This window comes from Meriones unguiculatus, chromosome 15, assembly GCF_030254825.1.
Source record: "Meriones unguiculatus strain TT.TT164.6M chromosome 15, Bangor_MerUng_6.1, whole genome shotgun sequence".
NCBI lineage: Eukaryota > Metazoa > Chordata > Mammalia > Rodentia > Muridae > Meriones > Meriones unguiculatus.
In genome coordinates this window covers 19,401,559-19,422,678 of record NC_083362.1, presented here as the reverse complement: position 1 = coordinate 19,422,678, position 21,120 = coordinate 19,401,559, and positions in this window count along the sequence as shown.

Genomic DNA, 21,120 nt, shown 5'->3' with positions numbered 1-21,120 from the left:
GGTTTCCCTAGCCATGGGCTGACCAAGTCACTGTACCAGGCATATGTTATTACTTCTAGCCACTCAGGAGAGTAGTTGGTTACTCCTATAAATATTATTGTCACTAGTACACCAGTAGATATATCTTCCCTTGGTTGTCATTATTGTAGCATGCAGCATACAGTGCTGTGCGTGTTCACCAATGTTTTCTTCCTCCGAAAGAGCAATACTTTTTATTAGTATGGAAGCTAAACAGTAGGGAATTAACTTCTTCTCAGAATTTTTTTCATGACATAAGTAGGACAGCATCCCATTCGATGCTTTCTACAGGACACAGGTATTGCTGAAATGTCTTTATCATTATAGTCCAAGATTCAAAAAGCTGCAATACAGATTTTTTTTTAATTTTCTTGGGTGGTGGGGAGAGTGGGGGCTGTATTTTCAAATTGTTTTTTTCCATTTCCTTCAATATTATGTGAATTTCTCTAATGTTAAAAGAAGATAAACCTGCTATTCAGGATTAATTTAAATCCAAAATAAAAGAGACTTTCTAAATAAAAAACTTTGAGTATATCAATGGAATTTACAAAGAGTGACAGCTTTTAAAGAATTGAATGGGGATTCGGCAAGATGGCAGCACCTGGACAAAGCTCTTTCTGACCAGCAGCACAGCAGGATTGGCACAGTGACCAGCAGTCAGAACTTGCGACCCTAAAACACAAGTGATTGTGTTTCCCAGGTGAAAGGATACCCCAAGGTGGGGGATTCAATCAGCTTCAACTCACGCAGCTAAACCACAGAAGAGATCCAGGTTCTACCAGGCACTTGGTCGCCAGCCAAGAGCCACATGCCAGCATGCTCTGATCACTGTCCCAGAATGAACTGTGGGCACCAGAACATCAGAGACTGAAATTTCCAGTCAACAGATAACCCCACGGTGCAGGAAAGGATTGGGACCTACCTTAGGTCACCCAGACATTCCCTGAAAAAGACCGGGGGTTCCACGGGCGCCCAGGAGCCAGCCCAGAGCCAGAGCCAGGGACCCAGATGCCAGCACAGAGGCCATGCCTGACTTGCTGCCCCATATAGAACTGTGCGCCCCAGGGCACCAGAGACTGAGTTTCTCTATCAAGTACAAACACACAGGGAGGGGAACCTCAGGTCTGATCTCAGAGCACTCAGCCAATACCACCACCCCAAAAAGGTCTCAAGAAAATTACCCAGTTTTTGCAGACGCCCAGGCACCCAATCCCCAGAAAGGCAGAAAGGCAGAGCCAAGCAAGTCTGTGCCTGCAGGTTCTACTCACCATCACAGACAGAACGGCTGTCCCCAAAGAAAAGACTGGGTGTCCCTGTTAGGAGGAAACCCCACAGCGGGGGGATCATCAGGTCCAAAGCTGGTTTCAGCACAGAATTCTACCAGACCTTCAAATAAGAGCTAACACCAATACTCTTCAAACTATTCCACAAAATAGAAACAGAAGGAGCACTACTAAACTAATTCTATGAAGCCACAGTCACCTTGGTACCTAAACCTCACAAAGACCCAAAAAGAAAGGGAATTTCAGGCCAATTCCCCTCATAAACATTGATACAAAAATACTCAACAAAATACTTGCCAAGTGACTCCAAGAACACATCAAAGACATCATCCACTATGACCAAGTAGGCTTCATCCCAGGCATGCAGGGGTGGTTCAATATACAGAAATCCATCAGTGTGATCCACCACATAAACAAACTGAAGGAGAAAAACCACATGATCATCTCCTTAGATGCTGAAAAGGCATTTGCCAAAATCCAACATCCATTCATATTTACAGTCTTGGAGAGATCAGGGATACCAGTCAAATACCTGAACATCATAAAGGCGATATACAGCAAGCCTATAGCCAATATCAAACTCAATGGAGAGAAACTTAAATCATTCCCACTGAAATCAGGGACAAGGCAAGGCTGCCCACTCTCTCCATATCTCTTCACCATTGTTCTTGAAATCCTTGCTAGAGCACTAAGACAATTGAAGGAGATCAAGGGGATACAAATTGGAAAGGAAGAAGTCAAAGTATTACTAATTGCAGATGATATGATAGTATACCTGAGTGACTCCAACAATTCTACCAGGAAAATCCTACAGCTGATAAACACCTTCAGCAAAGTGGCTGGATACAAAATTAACTCAAAAAAATCAGTAGCCCTCCTGTATACAAAAGACAAAAGGGCAGAGAAAGAAATTAGGGAAACAACACCCTTCACAATAGCCACAAAGGACATAAAGTACCTTGGTGGGAACCTAACCAAGGAAGTCAAAGACTTGTATGAAAAAAATTTCCAGTCTCTGAAGAAGAAGATATCAGAAGATGGAAAGATCTCCCATGCTCATGTCCTGGCAGGATTTTTTTTTTCTTTTTTTTTTTTTCAATGCAGTTTATTCAGGAACATTGAACAATCCTCGGACCCCGGGGAAAGCCAGCCCACAGCTTAAATAGCCTCTGGGTAGCCAACCCAGGCGTGCCACGGGGGCAATGCAGATAGGTCCACATATATGGAAGCAAGCCAGATCCTCGGCCTTAGCCAAATGTGGAGTTGTTCGTGACAGAGAGCACTCACCATCGGGAAGGTGGAAGGTGGAAACCAGCTCCATCTTTAAGGCATAGCATTCCGCAGCTCTCTACAGTTCCCCCTTTTTGTTTAGACGCATCAGTCAAGAGTAGAGGTCTGATCTCTGATATTAGAAATAAATTGGGACTTTGTACAGATGTTCATTTAGGTGTCATCCACCCAAAGAGCATCAGACCGTCCGATACCTTTTTCTCAGAGGCGGGACCTGGGGCATCAACCCGCATGCAATCAGACATGCTCTTCTCTGGGTCCAAAGCGGCTGACCCTGAGTGCAGTGCTTAGCCTCGCATCCTGAGCGTATCATTTTAGCTTTTTATGGTATCCAACCATGCTTGGGGAGAATGTCCTGCTTCAATGGCTGTAAAGGCCTACAATTGTCGAGCTATATTTTAGGTAATTGGACTGGAGAATTCGATACTACGATGGAGCAGCTGAGAGTGGCCATTGTCACAGTAAATTCTACCGGAGTGGACGCAGGACTAGCCACAGGATTATCAACATGGATTGCTGCAGCCATGAATCATCTGAAGGAATGGGCGGGCATGGGAGTGTTAGCAGGCCTTCTGGTGTTGGTCTCCTTGGTTTGCCTGTGGTATATATGCAAGATTAGAGTCTCACAACAGTGTGATGCAGCCATGATCATTCTGGCAGGATTAACATAGTAAAAATGGCCATCTTACCAAAAGCAATCTACAGATTCAGTGCAATTCCCATCAAATTACCAACACAATTCTTTACAGACCTGGAAAGAAAAATTCTCACCTTCATATGGAACAACAAGAAACCCAGAATTGCTAAAACAATTCTCTACAATAAAAGATCTTCAGGAGGTATCTCCATCCCTGATCTCAAGCTGTACTATAGAACAACAATACTAAAAACTGTGTGGTACTGGCATAGAAACAGACTGGTAGATCAATGGAGTCGAATAGAAGACCCTGACATAAATCCACACACTTATGGATGCCTGATTTTTTGACAAAGATGCCCAATCCATTCAATAGAAAAAAGACAGCATCTTCAACAAATAGTGCTGGTCTAACTGGATGTCTACCTGTAGAAAAATGCAAATAGATGCATACTTATCACCCTGCACAAAACTAAAGTCCAAGTGGATCAAAGACCTCAACATAAAACTAGACACACTAAACCATTTAGAAGAAAAAGTGGGGAATACCCTTGAACTCATTGGCACAGGAGACAACTTCCTGAATAGAACACCAACAGCACAGGCTCTGTGAGCAACAATCAATAAATGGGACCTCATGAAACTGAAAAGCTTCTGTAAAGCAAAGGACACTGTTGTCAGAACAAAACGACAGCCTACTGATTGGGAAAGGCTCTTCATCAACCCTATATCTGACAGAGGACTAATATCCAATATATATAAAGAACTCAAGAAGTTAAACAGCAACAAATCAAGTAATCCAATTTACAAATGGAGTACAGAGCTAAACAGAGAATTCTCAATAGAGGAATATCGAATGGCAGAGAAACACTTAAAGAAATGCTCAACTTCATTAGCCATCAGGGAAATGCAAATCAAAACGACCCTAAGATTTCACCTTACACCCATTAGAATAGCTAAGATCAAACACTCAAGTGACAGCACATGGTGGAGAGGTTGCGGAGAAAGGGGAATCCTCCTCCACTGCTGTTGGGAATGTAAACTTGTACAACCACTCTGGAAAGCAATCTGGCACTTTCTCAGGCAATAACTAGGAAGAGTGCTTCCTCAGGACCCAGCTATACCACTCCTAGGCATATACCCAAAAGAAGCTCAACTACACAATAAGGACAGTTTTCAACGATGTTTGTAGCAGCCTTATTTGTAATAGCCATAAGCTGGAAACAGCCCAGATGCCCTTCTGTGGAGGAATGGATACAGAAATTGTGGTACATCTACACAATGGAATTTTACTCAGTAATGAAAAACAAGGAAATCATGAAATTTGCAAGTGAATGGTCGGATCTGGAAAAGATCATCCTGAGTGAGGTATTCCAGAAGCAGAAAGATGCACGTGGTATATACTCACTCATATAGACATATAATATAGGATCAATCTACTAAAATCTGTACACCTAAATAAACTAATCAAGAGGGAGGACTCTTGCTAAAATGCTCAATCTCTCTCCAAAAAGGCAAAAAAGATGGACATCAGAAGAAGGAGAAAAGAGGGAACAAGTCAGGAGCCTCACACAGAGGACCCTGAAAGGTTCTGCCCTACAAACTATCAATGCAGATGCTGAGACTTATGGGTAACTGTTGGTCAGAGTGCAGGGAATCTTATGAAAGAAATGGGAAGCAGTAAGATCTGGAGAGGACAGGAACTCCACAAAGAGAACAAAAGAACCAAAAAATCTGAGCACAGGGGTCTTTCCTGAGACTAATACTCCAACCAAGAGCCATGCATTGAGATAACCCAAGACCCCTGTACACAGGTAGCCCAAGGCAGTTCAGTATCCAAGTGGGTTCCATTGTAATAGGAACAGGGACTGTCTCTGACATGAACTGATTGGCCTGTTCTGTAATTACCTCCCCCTGAGAGGGAAGCAGCATTACCAGGCCACAGAAGAAGACAATGCAGCCACTCCTGAAGAGACATGATTGTCTAGGATCAGAAGGAAGGAAAAGAAGACCTCCCCCATCAGTGCACTTGGGGAGGGGCATGCATGCAGAGGGTGGAGGAAGGGAGGGATTGGGATGGGAGTAGGGAGGGATCCACAGGGGAGATACAAAGTGAATAAAGTGTAATTAATAAAGAGAAAAAAAAGAATTGAATGGATTTTATCTTCACACTGGAGAGAGGACAACTATGCATGATGTCAAAGAAATCACAATGAATATTCCTTTAATTAAATGTATCCAGTATGTTTCAGGGAATCCACCTGTGTACTACTGTGGAGACCATAAAAAGAAGTTTTTTTATCCAGAAGCTTAAAGAATTTGTCTTCACAAATACAGTCTAGGGTTCTAGAACATGAATGCTATGAACAAGTAACCCACATGGGAGACCACACCACTGAAAGCATTCAGAGACAGCAAAGTCAATATGAAGAACTTTTAATGAACAATTAGAGAGATTTCAAAACAAACTCGAGGTGATAAGGATAGTGCTGCTTTATCCAGGTTTCTCTCTCTTTCTCTCTCTCTCTGTTGTTCTCTCTCTCTCTCTCTCTCACACACACATGCACCCAGTCGTATAGGTACACTCCACTTACACTATGCAAACTGACACAGTGTTTTGAAAACGTCATGATTTTAACAATAAATCGTGGAGGAGATAATAATTGAAGTTTAAGTTACTTTTTAACTTAACACGCAAATAACTTATTAGATATGATATGAACAATATTGGAAGTAGTTATTGTGAATACTTAATTCCCACATCTATTTACCATGCCTCCCTTGTTTTAGGGAAATGTCGCAGCTCTCGGCCTTTGTCCAGCAATATTTCAGGCAAGTGGAACTTCTGTCAGACAACTATCTTAACTGTGTTGCCTCATTAAATTGAGCACATTTTTATATGTTCACATATGTGTACATTGAAAAGACATTAAAATGGCTCCATATTACCACATCAAAGTTACCTACTGTGTATTTTTTTTTATATCATTATCCACATTGCTTTCACTTCTGGTTTCCCCCTTGTTATTTAAAACTAAAATGAAGATAATTTTAAAGAATTAATACAAATTGGATTTCAAGTCTTTCAGTGAATGCTGCCTTTAATTGATACAAGTTTTCACCCAGGATTTCTATCTTGCAAATGCATCCATTCTACTAATCAAAATCTTTAGAAGTACACTGGAGAGTATGATAAATTACTTTCTCTCCAAATAAGTATGCACTATAACTACTGGCTATTTTGTTATTTTCATGTCTCTTGATAATTTTTACTATTAGAATGCTTTCTTATGACAATAAAAATAATATTTTTATGTATATATATATATAAAGCTCATGAAGAATTTGGCTTCTTATTAAATGCCCTGTCCTCCCAGTGCTCTAAGTTTCATCTCTTTAACATGGCCTCTGAAGACTCTTTAGTTAATGTGTATTTGAAGTATCATCCTACTCACAATGAACTGTGCAGAAAAGTACCATCAACCCTTCAGCACTGAAAGAAATCAATCTAGTGATGGTAAATGGTCTGTGGTCTCACAGGGATAGACTCATCTGTTAAAACTTTAAAGCCATACAAATCAAATATCCCTTCCTTTTGTAGAGTGCTTTATGTGGAATTAATGTATTTTAACCCACATGACACTAGCATTTTCTATTCTTGTAACATGTACAGAAAACTGATACCTTTAGGTGCTGTGAAATTTGCCATTTCAGATCACTTTTGCTGTTTGCATTGATCATTGTGGCTAAACACTGAAACACTTATCAGTAACTGAACAGTTATCTAATTTGCTTCATTGTTTTGTGACAGATGTATAGCCACAATTAGCCAAGTGTGCCAATAATTTTCAAAACATTTTAACAAACAGGTTTTAAAATGTATCAGAAATTAACTATAATGATTTTTAAAATAGCTGTAATATAAATAAATCTACTTAAACCCATCTAACACCAAATGGAAGCATATGGACACAGAAACCTGTGAAGCTGGCTGGACAAAACATGATTTTGTTAAAAGAACATTTACAGATGTAGTGATAACTTCCCAGTTCTCAGAAAAGTCTAGCCTCCTGTGCTTTCCTCTCTCTTCTCTTTACAGCCCAGACCAAACCATGTTCTTAGAAATACTAAGACATAGTTGTTAGAAGTATAAGGAGAGGTTTAGAAAATGCCCCAAATAACTACTACTTATCATAAAGTAGATAAATATCATATTTTGGATAAATAAGAATTAAAATATTGTTATACTTCATTTACAAATTACATCTGATCCACAGTAAATGGCTAAACTTAACAATTATAATGCAATATCTATGACATTCAAGCCAATATAATAAAAGCTACAGAAAATCATGAGTACACAGAAATTTCTCTATTTGTCAGAAAAAGTAGAAATAGTGACAACAGAGCCAAAAGAAGTGAGTCCGAAGTGAAAATAGTTGTGCTGAGAAGTAATCTCTCCCCATGAGAACCAAAGGCACGTTTGCTTCGCTTGCTCCACCATATCCTAATTTTGAAAAGAAAAAGAAGTCTGCTATTTTCCGAGCCTACAAAGTTATTGCTCACTTTGCTTTAGACTTCTAAATGAGTAAGATTTGAAACAACATAGTCGACAAATTCCTTGGGCAAAATTGCTGTGCTTCAGTGAATCCTGGAGGCCAGTTCCTGGAATCCGTTAGGACTGATAAAGCTGGAACAAAGAGCTATGGAAACACGAGCATCTATACACGTTTTCTGTCCCACCTGTAAGCATAGACAAGCACACACAATTGTGTGACCATTGTAATGTATTAGCTATTCTCTTTTTTGTTTGTTTGTTTTGTTTTCTTGTTTTACTTTGCTTTGCTTTTTCAGTTACTTGATAACACATCTAAAGAGTGTGATAGTCTGTCTTTCAGAAACGTGATAACTAAGAATCAGGTCCTAAAAATCAACAAAAGGCTGAAAGAATTTGTCTGAGACTCTAAACTACCGGGTCTCTGCTCTTCTTCTCTTTAAATGGCTTCCTGGAAAGAGAGGATATGAACTGCTGCATCCCTCTAAAGGCAGCATCACCGAATTTTCCCTCTCACATTTATTTGCCCTAGCGCAATTCAAGGTTGTGCTCCTCACTGGCATTATGATTTGATCCTAGGTAACCCTGATGTGAAAGGACATTAATGTTTTGAATGAATGTCGAATAGTACTAGAATTCTTTAATTGGCCAAGCCAAGAATCTAAGAATTCAAACTGGTAGATTGACATATACTTTGGTAATTAATAATAATCTACCATAGTTTTGATGTGTAGGTATATTTATTGTACCACAGTGGAAAGATGATACATTTGGAGAGATACAAAGTATTTGAAGCAGAGAAACTGATTATAGTATAGCTGGGCATGATGATGCATGCCTTTAATCCCATCTTTCAGGAAACAGAAACAAGACAACTTGCACCAATTCAAGTCCAGCTTCATCTAAACACTGAATGTCCATATAAAGAAATTACACAGTGAAAAGTATTTGAAATTTGCCCTTTTTATAGTTATATAAATAAAGAAAAGAGCATGAAATTAATGGGAGAAATGGTGTCAAATACCTGTTTTTCCTCCCTGAGACTAGAAAGCACATGTTCTTTTTTTTGCCTGGGATTTTTGCTCTGTGGGCAGGTAGACCAGTAGGACCAAGGCTTATGTTCTTGGGGACATAACTCACACCTAGAACTCTTTTCCATTTGCAAAAGAAGTCACTAATATTTGATGCTTCAGGAACCATTTTTGAGTGAGGTTTACTTTGCTTGGTAACTAAAGGGACCTTGAACCTTCCATTCTGAGGAGCTTGAAGGAACTCTTGACAATCAAGTAATTTTCCTCATTGACATGGAGCCAAATATTAGCCATCCTTTTTTTCTGTTTTAAAGTGTGTTTGCTGAATATATAGTAGGTGCCATGAAAAAAGCTCACCTTTGCCAAACCATGCTCATACTTGAATTAGTTTTGATAGCGGCCACCCTGGCTTGCGATCTGAGAGGATCCTACTTATCTTTAACTTCACCTTCTAGCAGTTTTTCTGTGGATTTCTGGATATACTGAACTGGTCAGGCTCTTTTTCAGGTTTCACAGATATTCAAACCTTGGGGCATTCAAGTATTCTGTAGATACTCAAGTCCCAACTTTTTCAGAAACAAAGACTCCTTATCCAGGCTTCCACTTTTGGGCCTATGCATTCACTCCAGGTTCCATCTGTATGTAAATAAAAGTGATGATGTAACTTTGTGTGTGATCACAGTCTGTAGGCTCAACTTCTCTGTCAGTAGGCTATCTATGGACTTAAACTGAGTAGCAAAGGGATGGCCTAAGAATCATTAAGAGTTGCAGTCTTAGTAATGTCATCCCTGAAGCTCAAGCTTAATCTTAGCCACCATCGAATGATTCACACACCAAAACACTTTGAAAGTATTCTCTTCTCTAAAGGGAAATCTGTGACTGTCACACAAGCAATAAATTAAATGCCAAGTCTCCATGTTGGAAGGTCCCAAAAGAGATGATTTATGGATGCCAAATTTAAAGCCTGCCCTATATTCCCAAGAGAAGAACTCCCCACCCCTGTGAAGAGGTCCTAGGGAAAAGCTGCAGGATGCCATTTACCCTTCTGTGAGGAGCTCATTGTTCTCATTATTCATTTAGAATCTGCAACATGAAACCCTCAACTTACTGAATGGAAGAGGTCTATTTTAAACCTCTATAGGGAGATGCTTTTCAGGGATTCTTTACTATATTGCTAGAGCTCAGATTCAGAAAGCCCTTCTGTTGGGCATCCCCCCAAAATGGGTTGGGGGTAACTGTGCTTCTCAGACAACTCATCAACGTTTGCATGTTCATTAAAACCATTCTCTCAAAAGCTTCTCTAGGTCTTTCACAAGAATGGGAATGAGTATGGAATGTCCAATGCTAGTCTACTCACTGTCCCTTAGATTCCTTGTCTTGTAGCTGTGGTTAGATCATTGCATCTTCTGTAACAACTAGGGCCTGCCTAATTAGGGAGGGTAAATAATTAAACCATATTCTCCTTCTAATACTAATATCACCTTGAGAGCTATGATTCTATGCAAGCCCTTATGGAAGACTGAGACTATAACCTAAATAAGAATAAAACACACTTTTATCTCTGTAACGGGATGCTCAAAGATTTTGTACACACTTACTATCACAGCCACATCCCTTCAGAAGAGTCAATATTCCTGCTGTATCTCCCAAACATGGCCCACTGTTCATATGATGAGGGACCTCACAGATAAACTGTAGAGTGAATATGGCCATAACAGAAAAAAGACATCCTAGAGAAAATAATTTCCTTTCTAAAATTGGATATACTGTGAGGCTAATGTTTTTATTTATTATTATTATTTACAATTTAAGAAAATTGAAATCTAAAAAGATGGATAACCTACGCCAGACACAACCTTTAAATTTATTTGAAGACTGAAACAAGGCAATTTGGATTATACCCTAATCAAACAAGGCTGATTAACTGTAGTAATACCAATGGAATATAGTCTGGCCATGGGTTGTTGTCTGCCCCTTCCTAAAGCTGAGGGGTTTTATAGGAAATCTATGTTATGGAAAATGATTGGTATTTGCACTTTAACTGTCCTTATTCTGACCTTAAATGAGTCTGCCGATTATTCTGAGGTTCAACACACAGGATTAGGAGAGACACCAAAGACACCCATATCATTGGGGTTATAGACAGACCATCCTCCTTCATAAGTCCCACCTGGATTTTATACCTCTTATGAATCTCCTCAACAACACGACATTTGGCTATGCCCCCATGACAGTAGAATCCAGACTTTTCACAAGTATGCTCTTTAGTGTGTACTGTTACTATAGGTATAAAGTCTGACCACATAGAAAGAGCATTTTCTACTGGGAAGACACCACCAACAAGACTATAACCAAGGTTTGTGGTTTTTTGTTCAAATTATTTGAATATATTCTTCCACATATTGCAGTAGATAACGTGTATGCTACTCTAAATGCTGAGGAGACATCCTCTTTAAAACTAATCCTTGGCCTCCTGCATGGCATGGAGATTATAGAGACAGAGATCCAGTTTAATCTGAGAGATAAAGAATGATCATTAAATTTTAAATGACCCTTTCACAAAGCACAGGCAACCATTGACAAGGAGGAAAATATGTCCTGGTCTCAGTCAACACCCATGATAACACATGTAGGGGTTCCTCAGCTGGACGTCATTCGTGTTTCCATCATCTTTGACCCTACTGAGCACGAAACAGACACTTATACAATGTTGGTTCACTATGGCAACTCCTATTTCATGTGTATTAATGATGCTGTTCTAAACACAGGGAACATGAGACTTAGGTGATTTGCTATTGCCTGGGGGTGAGACACACACCCATTCTAGTACCATATAGATTTTTCTACCACAGACACTTTCCAGGGAAACACTGGTTGCTGCCATACATCTCTTTCTGTCAGTGGGAGGGAATAGATTTGTTATTGGTCCAATCCCTTAATAGCATGAAGATAACCTCCTGACATATCGGAATAAGAGGCACTCAGAATTAATTAGCCCTTTCTGTAAAAGGATACTGAGGGAAAGAGAGGCCTGGCTAGATACAGTTAAACCAGCAGCTCCTAAATGGTGGAGAATACCTATTTCCTGGTTCTTCCTTCTTGGGACCAGAAAGTATGACATTTTTCCATGGGCATGGGCTTTTTTCCCTCAGGTGTTCTCCAGATATGCAGAGTTAGATAGACATAGGCTGTGTACCAGTCAGCTTTCCATCTTTATATTTTTAATTTAATTTTATTTTATTAATTACAGTTTATTCACTTTGTATCCCAGCTGTAGCTTCCTCCTTTATTCCCTCCCAATCCCACCCTCTCACCCTCATATTCTCCCATTCCCCTCTCAAAATCCACTGATAGAAGTCCTTCTCCCCTTTCCTCTGACCCTAGTCAATCAGGTTTCATTAGGATTGGCTGCATTGTCTTCCTCTGTGGCCTGGCAAGGTTGCTCCCCTTGAGCAGCTTTGCCAGGCCACTGAGTTCATGTCAGAGACAGTCCCTGTTCCCTTTACTATGAAACCCACTTGGAAACTGAACTGCCATGGGCTACATCTGTGCAGGGGTTCTAGGTTATCTCTATGTTTGAGCCTTGGTTGGAGTATCAGTCTCATAAAGGACTCCTGTGCCCAGATTTCTTGGCTCTGTTGCTCTCCTTATGGAGCTCCTGTCCCCTCCAGGTCTTTCTATCTCTCCCTTCTTTCATAAGATTCCTTGCACTCTGCCCAAAGTTTGGATATGAGCCTCAGCATCTGCTTTGATACACTGCTAGGTAGTCTTTCAGAGGCCCTCTGTGGTAAGCTCCTGTCCTGTTTTATGTTTTCTCCCTCTTCTGATAGTCGATTTGCCTTTCTGAGTGAGGATTGATCATCTTACCCTGGGTCCTCCTTCTCTCTTAGCTTCTTTAGGTGTACAGATTTTTATCCTAGGATTTGCTGAAGGAGGCAAAGGCAGGAGGATCACAAATTCGAGGCTAGCCTTGCCTTTTCATCTTTAAATAAACCAACTTGGAGTAGACTTTGAAAAAATTTACTCCACTGCCTCTGAGTTCTCTTCACTCAAATAAAAGCCTAAACCCATGGAAGACAGGTGGACAACAGGTCTGGATTTCCTCCCTCATGAAGAATATAATCCCTAAGGAATTCCTAAGGTATTCCTTTTCTACCTATATAAAGGTAGAATTTCCTTTGAAATAGTAAATACTGAGAATAAATTAAACAATTAATTACTTCACTGATTTAGCAAATATCTATCAAATGCAGCCTCCTACCAATCTTCAGGTGGCTGCACCTGGAATTCTTCTCCTCTCAGCAAACACTTCTTACTTTACTTCTTGCTTTATATTCTCTGGGACAGTCTTTATCAATATTGTAATTTCATTTTCTGAGTTTTCTGGGCCCCTTGATTACTTTCAACTTCCTGAATCTTACAGGTTTCCTACCTCCTCCTAGAAGGAAACATTTTGGGTCAGAGGAGAGAGCTACACAGTGGCAAACTTGTATGACACATACAAACAGTATCTCCGATGGAAGAAAGCATTTGCCATGAATTAGTAAATGAATAAGACCATAAAATTCTAAAACACATACAAAGAAAACTAAACAAAGAAAAATACTTCTCCTTTTAATCTCCCTACTAAAAATGAAAGAGTATGAAAAGTATAAAAGCATTGGGAGGGAGGCAGAGAGAGAATACTGTCATAGATTGTTGGAGAGGCTGAAAAGACAATCAGGAACTATTTAGTGATACAATTTCAATGGACTTGCACTTTTATTTAGCCAGGACAATTGTGGGTATTAGTATCATGCAAATGAAGCTCAGAATATATATTCTGAGTGATAATATTCAAAATATATATTCTGCAGCATTAATTCATTTCAGAATTGTCTGATACACAGACAGGAATACAAACATTCATACAAACAAACACGCCCATACACACACAAACACACTCTCTCACACAGGGTCTTCTTTAGTAGTTAGGGTTGTTTGTATTAATGTAGATACAAGGATATCAGTTAAACTATTTTTTCATTTGTAATCATTTTCAAAAACAAATTTTTCATTTGTAATCATTTTCAAAAACACTTGACTATCAGGGATATAACATATGCATTATATATTTTACTTTTAAGTACAAGAGACTGCACTCGGGAACAAATACATAGTAGCCAGGCAGGCAGTCTATCACTACAAACACAGTAAACACCTTTTAAAAATGTGTTATCGGGGTTGAAAGATCCTTTAGTAGTTAAGATTAAGTACTACTCTTTCAGACAACCAGGGTTTGGTGTATAGCCACTTTGGGAAGCTCAGCATATTCCAAGGGATCCAAACATATGCCAGCCTCTAGAGCCACCTGAAATATCAGGCACGTAGACCTCAGATATGCACACAATTAAAAATAAAAATGAAACATTAAGAACTTATTTATTCAATAACTTGTTTCTGTATTGTTTGTGAAAGGATCCTGTTGATCCTGTTCAGTTGCCCAAAGTGTCTTGATGTCGTATAAAGACCTGGAATAATTAAGCTTACAACCTTCTGTCTCTGTCTCCTTAAGAGATAGGATCACAAACTCTTGTCACCAAGGAATACTTCATATTATATTACTGACGCTGATTTTACTGGTACAAGAGCTTAAATACTAAATACAGTAAGACAAAGCCAAGAATAAAACAAGATAGATTAAATACACATAGTGTAATTTCAGTTAGAAATATCAATATACAAAATTAACTCAAAAAAAATCAATAGCCCTCCTGTATACAAAAGATAAAAGGGCCAAGAAAGAAATTAGGGAAACAATACCCTTCACAATATCCACAAAGGACATAAAGTACCTTGGTGTGAACCTAACCAAGCAAGTCAAAGACTTGTATGAAAAAATTTCCAATCTCTGAAGAAAGAATTAGAAGAAGATATCAGAAGATGGAAAGATCCCCAGTGCTCATGGATCAGTAGGATTAACATAGGGAAAATGGCCATTCTGCCAAAAGTAATCTACAAGTTCAATGCAATTCCCATCAAAATACCAACATAATTCTTTTCAATTCTTTACATATGAAGAAAAATTCTCAACTTCATATGGAATAATAAGGAATCCAGAATTGCTAAAACGATCCTCTATAATAAAAGATCTTCTGGAGGTATCTTCATCCCTGATCTCAAGCTGAACTATAGAGCAAGAATATGAAAAACTGCATGGTACTGGCATAGAAACAGAATGGTGGATCAATGGAATCGAATAGAAGACCCAGAAATAAAACTGCACACTTATGGACACCTGATCTTTGACAAAGATGCCAAAACCATTCAATGGAAAAAAGACACCATCTTCAACAAATGGTGATGGTCTATCTGGATGTCTACATGTAGAAAAATGAAAATAGATCCATACTTATCACCCTGCACAAAACTAAAGTCCAAGTAGATCAAAGACCTCAACATAAAACCAGACACACTAAATCGGTTAGAAGAAAAAGTGGGGAAGAGTCTAGAACTCATTGGCACAGGAGACAAGTTCCTGAACAGAACACCAACAACACAGGCTCTGCAAGCAACAATCAAAAAATCAACAATCATGGTCCTTGATTGGAGGATCAGACTCAGAAAAGATCCCTGGGCCCAGATTTCTTGGTTCTGTTGCTCTCCTTGTAGAGCTCCTGTCCCCTCCAGGGGCTCCTGTCCCTTCCTCCTTCTTTCATTAGATCCCCTTCACTCTGCCGAAGTTTGGTTATGAGCCTCAGCATCTGCTTTGATAAACTGCTGGGTAGAGTCTTTCAGAGGATGTCTGTGATAGGCTCTTGTCCTGTTTCCCATTTTCTCCCTCTTCTGATGTCTGTCCTATTTGCCTTTCTGAGTAAGGATTGATCATCTTGCCCAGGGTCCTCCTTCTTGCTTACCTTCTATAGGTGTACAGATTTTAGTACATTTATCCTATCTTATAGATCTAGTACCCACTGATAAGTGATTATATTCCATGTGTTTCTTTCTGCTTCTGGGATAGCTCACTCAGGGTGATCTCTATTTCCCACCATTTACCTGCAAGTTTCATGAATTCCTTGTTTTTAATTGCTGAGTAGAATTCCACTGTGTAAATGTACCACAATTTCTGCATCCATTCTTCATTTGAGGGACATCTAGGTTGTTTCCAGAGTCTGTCTATTATGAATAATGCTGCTATGAACATAGATGAGTAAATGTCCTTGTAGTATGGTTCAGCTACTTTCAGATATATGCCTAGGATTGGTAAAGCTGGATCTTGAGGTAGCACTATTCCTAATTGTCTGAGAAAGCTCCAGATTGATTTCCAAAGTGATTGTACAAGTTTACATTCCCACCAGCAATGGAGAAGGGTTCCCCTTTTTCCACAACCTCTCCAACATGCAACATCCCTTGGAGTTTTTGATCTTAGCCATTCTGATTGGTTTGAGGTTGAATCTTGCATTTTTAACTTGCATTTCTTGGTTGAGTCAGGAAGTTGGGCATTTCTTTAAGTGTTTCTCTGCCATTCGATATTCCTCTTTTGAGAATTCTGTTTAGCTCTGTTCAGCAATTTTTAATTTGATTATTTGCTTTGTTGGTGTTTAACTTCTTGAATTCTTTATATATTCTTGATATTAGCCCTCAAACAACAGTCTACAACAAACTGGAAAAAGATCTTCACCAACCCTATATTGGACAGAGGGCTAATATCAAGAAAACAAAATATTAATGCAAGAAAACTTTTTTTTTCCTTTGTTAGAGACAGGCTATCCTGGACTTTGTAGACCAGGCTGAGCTTGAACTCACAGAGATCTGTCTGCCTCTGCCTCTGCCTCCCTGAGTGTCAACATGCCCAGCTTGTTATTTTTTAATACCAAAGACAGCCTCTGGAAGACAAAAAACAGCAGAGTATCAAAGCAGATGCTGAGACTCATAACCGAAGTTTGGGCAGAGTACAGGAGAAGCTTATGAAAGAAAGGGAAATAGAAAGACCTGGAGAGGATAGGAGCTCCACAAGGGAGAGCTACAGAACCAAGAAATCTGGGCCAGGTCTTTTCTGAGACTGATACTCCAATCAAGGACCATGGATGGAAATAACCTAGAATCCCTGCACAGATGTAGCCCATGGCAGTTAAGTCTCCAAGCGGATACCCTAGGGACTGTCTTTGAGATGAACTCAGTGGCTGGCTCTTTAATCACCTCCCCCTAATGGGAGCAGCCTTGCCAGGCCACAGAGGAAATCAATGCAGTCAGTCCTGATGAGACCTGATAGGCTAGGGTCAGAGGAGGGAAGGAAAACCTCCCCTCTCAGTGGACTTGGGGAAGGGGCATGGGAGGAGATGAGGGAGGAAAGGCATGATTGTGAGGAGATGAGGGAGGGGGCCTCAGCTGGCATACAAAGTGAATAAACTGTAATTAATAAAAAAATAAATTAATTAAAAAAATAAAATTTTACACCTATATATGTTGACAGTGTAGTGGTTTGAACTGGGATTCTGATGTCACCTTTAGGCTCACTCGCATGTTAAATGTTTGGTCCCTGGATGGCAGAACAGTTTTTGAACAATTAGGATGCATGACTTTGGTGGAAATAAGCTTTGGGGTTTAAAAAGGCTATGAGAGGCCCAGTCTCACTTGTCCTACCCTGTTCCTACAGGTCAGATGTGAGACCTAAGCTCCTGTTCCAGCACCTTGCCTGCCGCCCTGCAGCCATGTGATCAACCTTTGGTGATCATGGACTAAACTTCTGAAAGTTTAAGCAAACCCCCAGCAAAACGGGCCTTGATTTTTATAGTGATTGCACCAGTTTGCACTCCCACCGAAAATGAAAAAGTAGCCTGTCACCCACATTTATAACATTTGTCATTATTCTGACTAAAAAAGTATGAAATCCCATAGTGCTTGTAGTTTATATTCCCCTCGGCAAAAGATGTTGAAAATTTTAAAAATGTTTCTTAGCTATTTGTGTTTTACCTTTGTTGTTTAGTTCAAGGCTCCATTTTTAAAATGTTTTTTCTTAGTTTTGAATAACCATTTTTAGATTTATTTATATTTTTGATGCATAAACATTTCATCTGCACATATGCCCTGTGTGTATCTGGTACCACCAAAGGCTCAGGTTGGGCTGGAACCCTTAGACCTAGGCATGACACCCAAATTAAGGTAAACACATTCGTGAATTTTGGCTTGCTGACTAAACCCAGTGATGTAAATACTGAAAAACCTGTAGCCTTGCTTTTCAATTTGATAAAAGAATATGAAAACAGACTGAAAATTCTGGGGAAGTGATCGTTATTTGGTACATTTGTGACTCTGTTTTTAGTCACCGTAAATGCATGATAGGCCCATTTTCCAATGAGGGCTCATGCAGGTGCAATCTGATATTAAGCTTAAGGAAATATGTGAGCCTGAGTCATGTCTCTTTCCTACACTTTCATAGGTCATGTTTCCCAGGAGGCAAATATTCCTGGCTTCACAGTCACACCTTGTTTTCCCATATTTTTGGCAGTGTCTACATTTGTAAACATTGTTTTTGAGAATGAAGTGAACTAAGTAGAAACAGAATTGACATATCCGATGATCACCTGAAAACCGTCCATAGAAGCAGGGTCAAATATCAAGTGTCTTGTCTTTTACATTTATAATGAAAATACTTTAAACACCAGTGAATCACAGAGATGTGTTCATTTCTTTTATTACTATTTGCTATCTTTGAACTTGAAGATAAATTCGGAAGACTTTCCAAACTGGGTACCACATAACCAGGTTTTGTTAGAATATATGTATATTTTTTTCCCTTTGGGGATTTATTTTGTAGTGCTGCATATCAAGACATTATGTACAGATCCTGTATCCCTCATCAGAATTCTCTAGTGTCTGTGTGTTTAATATATGGCTTGAGGCAATTCATCATTTGATGTGATTCCATCTTACAGACTTAAACTATTTTGCTCTGGCTGCAATGTCCTTCCTCAGAACATAAATGTGTTTCTTATTCAAACTTGGATACTTGGGTGAATTTTGTACTTCTCATTCAGACAACGCAGATAACCCACTCATTGAAGGCTCTCTAACACATGTGATATCTTCATGTTTTTTTTTAATATGATTCTAAGGAACTCATCAACATCTTTTAAAGGCTAAGCTTACAACCATAACGTGAAAACTCCATGAATAGAACTGATGCTTTAACCTTTTTCCTTTTGTTTTGGATAATAATTTGAATGTCTCAAAGGAATAAAAATGCTTCTTTTTTAATTATTTTTATTTTATTTTTTATTCATTACAGTTTATTTACCTTGTATCCCAGGTGTAGCCTCCTTCCAATCCCACCCTACCTCCCTCGTCTTCTGCCTGCCCCTCTCTAAGTCCACTGATAGGGAAGGTCCTCCTCCCCTTCCATCTGATTCAAGCTTATCAGGTCTCACCAGGACTCACTGCAATGTCCTCCTCTGTGGCCTAGCTAGATTGTTCTTCCCACTGGGAGTGGGGTGGTCAAAGAGCCAGCCACTGAGTTAATGTCAGAGACAGACCCTGTTCCCCTTACTAGGGTACCCACTTAGATACTGAGCTTCCATGGGCTATGTCAGAGCAGAGGTTTTTGGTTATATCCATGAATGGTCCTTGATTGGAGAATCAGTCTCAGAAAAGACGCCTGGGCCCAGATATATTTGGTCCTTGTGGAGTTCCTGTCCTCTCCAGGTCTTACTAACGCCCCCTTTTTTTTCATATGATTCTCTGCACTCTGCCCAAGGTTTGATTATGAGTCTTAGCATCTGCTTTGATACACTGTTAGGTAGAGTCTTTCAGAGGCTCTCTGTGGTAGGCTCCAGACCTGTTTCTTGTTTTCTCCTACTTCCAATGTCCATCCCATTTGTATTTCTAAGTGAGGATTGATCATCTTTTCAGGGATCCTCCTTCTTGTTTAGCTTCCTTAGGTGTGCAGATTTTAGTACGTTTATCCTATATTATAAGTCTAGTATCCACTTATAAGTGAGTATATACCATGTATGTCTTTCTGCTTCTGGGATACCTCACTGAGTAAGATCTTTTCTAGGTCCCACCATTAGCCTATAAATTTCATGATTTCCTTGCTTCTAATTACTGAGTAGTATTTCATTGTGTAAATGTACCACAATTTCTGTATCCATTCCTCTGTTGAGGGACATCTGGGTTGTTTCCAGCTTCTGGCTATTATGAATAAAGCTTCTACAAACATGGTTGAGCAAATGTCCTTTTTGTGTACTTGAGCATCTTTTGGATATATGCCTAGGAGTGGTATAGCTGGAACTCAAGGAAGCACTATTCCTAATTGTCTGAGAAAGTACCAGATTGATTTCCAAAGTGGTTGTACAAGTTTACATTCCCACTTGCAATGGAGGAGGGTTTGCTTTCTCCACAACCTTTCCAGCATGTGTTGTCACTTAAGGTTTTGATCTTACCCATTCTGATGGGTGTAAGGTGAAATCTCAGGGTCATTTTGATTTGCATCTCTCTGATGGCTTAGAACATTGAACATTTAAGTGTTTCTCTGCCATTCTACATTCCTCTACATTGAATTCTTTTTAGCTCCCTATACCATCTTTTAAATGGATTACTTGATTTGTTGCTTTTTAACTTCTTTAGTTAATTATATATTCTGTATATTAGCCCTCTGTCAGATATAGGGTTGGTAAAGATCCTTTCCCAGTCTGCAGCTTCTCATTCTGTTCTAAAAACAGTGTCTTTTGCTTTACAAAAGCTTTTCAGTTTCATGAGGTCCCATTTATTGATTGTTGCTCACAGAGCCTGTGCTGTTGGTATTCTGTTCAGGAAGTTGTCTCCTGTGTCAATGAGTTCTAGCCTCTTCCCCAATTTTTCTTCTAACAGATTTAGTGTGTCTGGTTTTTTGTTGAGGTCTTTGATTCACTTGGACTTTAGTTTTGTGCAGGGTGATAAATATGGATATATTTGCATTTTTCTACATGTAGATATCCAGATAGGCCAGCACCATTTGTTAAAGATGCTGTCTTTTCTCTGTTGAATGGTTTTGGCATTGAATGGTTTTGTCAAAAATCAGGTGTCCATAAGTGTGTGGGTTTATTTCTGGGTATTCAATTTGACTCCATTGATCCACCATTCTGTTTCTATACCAGTACCATGCAGTTTTTCATATTCTTGCTCTACAGTACAGCTTGAAATCAGGGATGAAGATACCTCCAGAAGATCTTTTATTGTAGAGGATTGTTTTAGAAATTCTGAGTTTCTTGTTACTCCATATGAAGTTGAGAATTTTTCTTTCAAGGTCTGTAAAGAATTATGTTGGTATTTTGATGGGAATTGCATTGA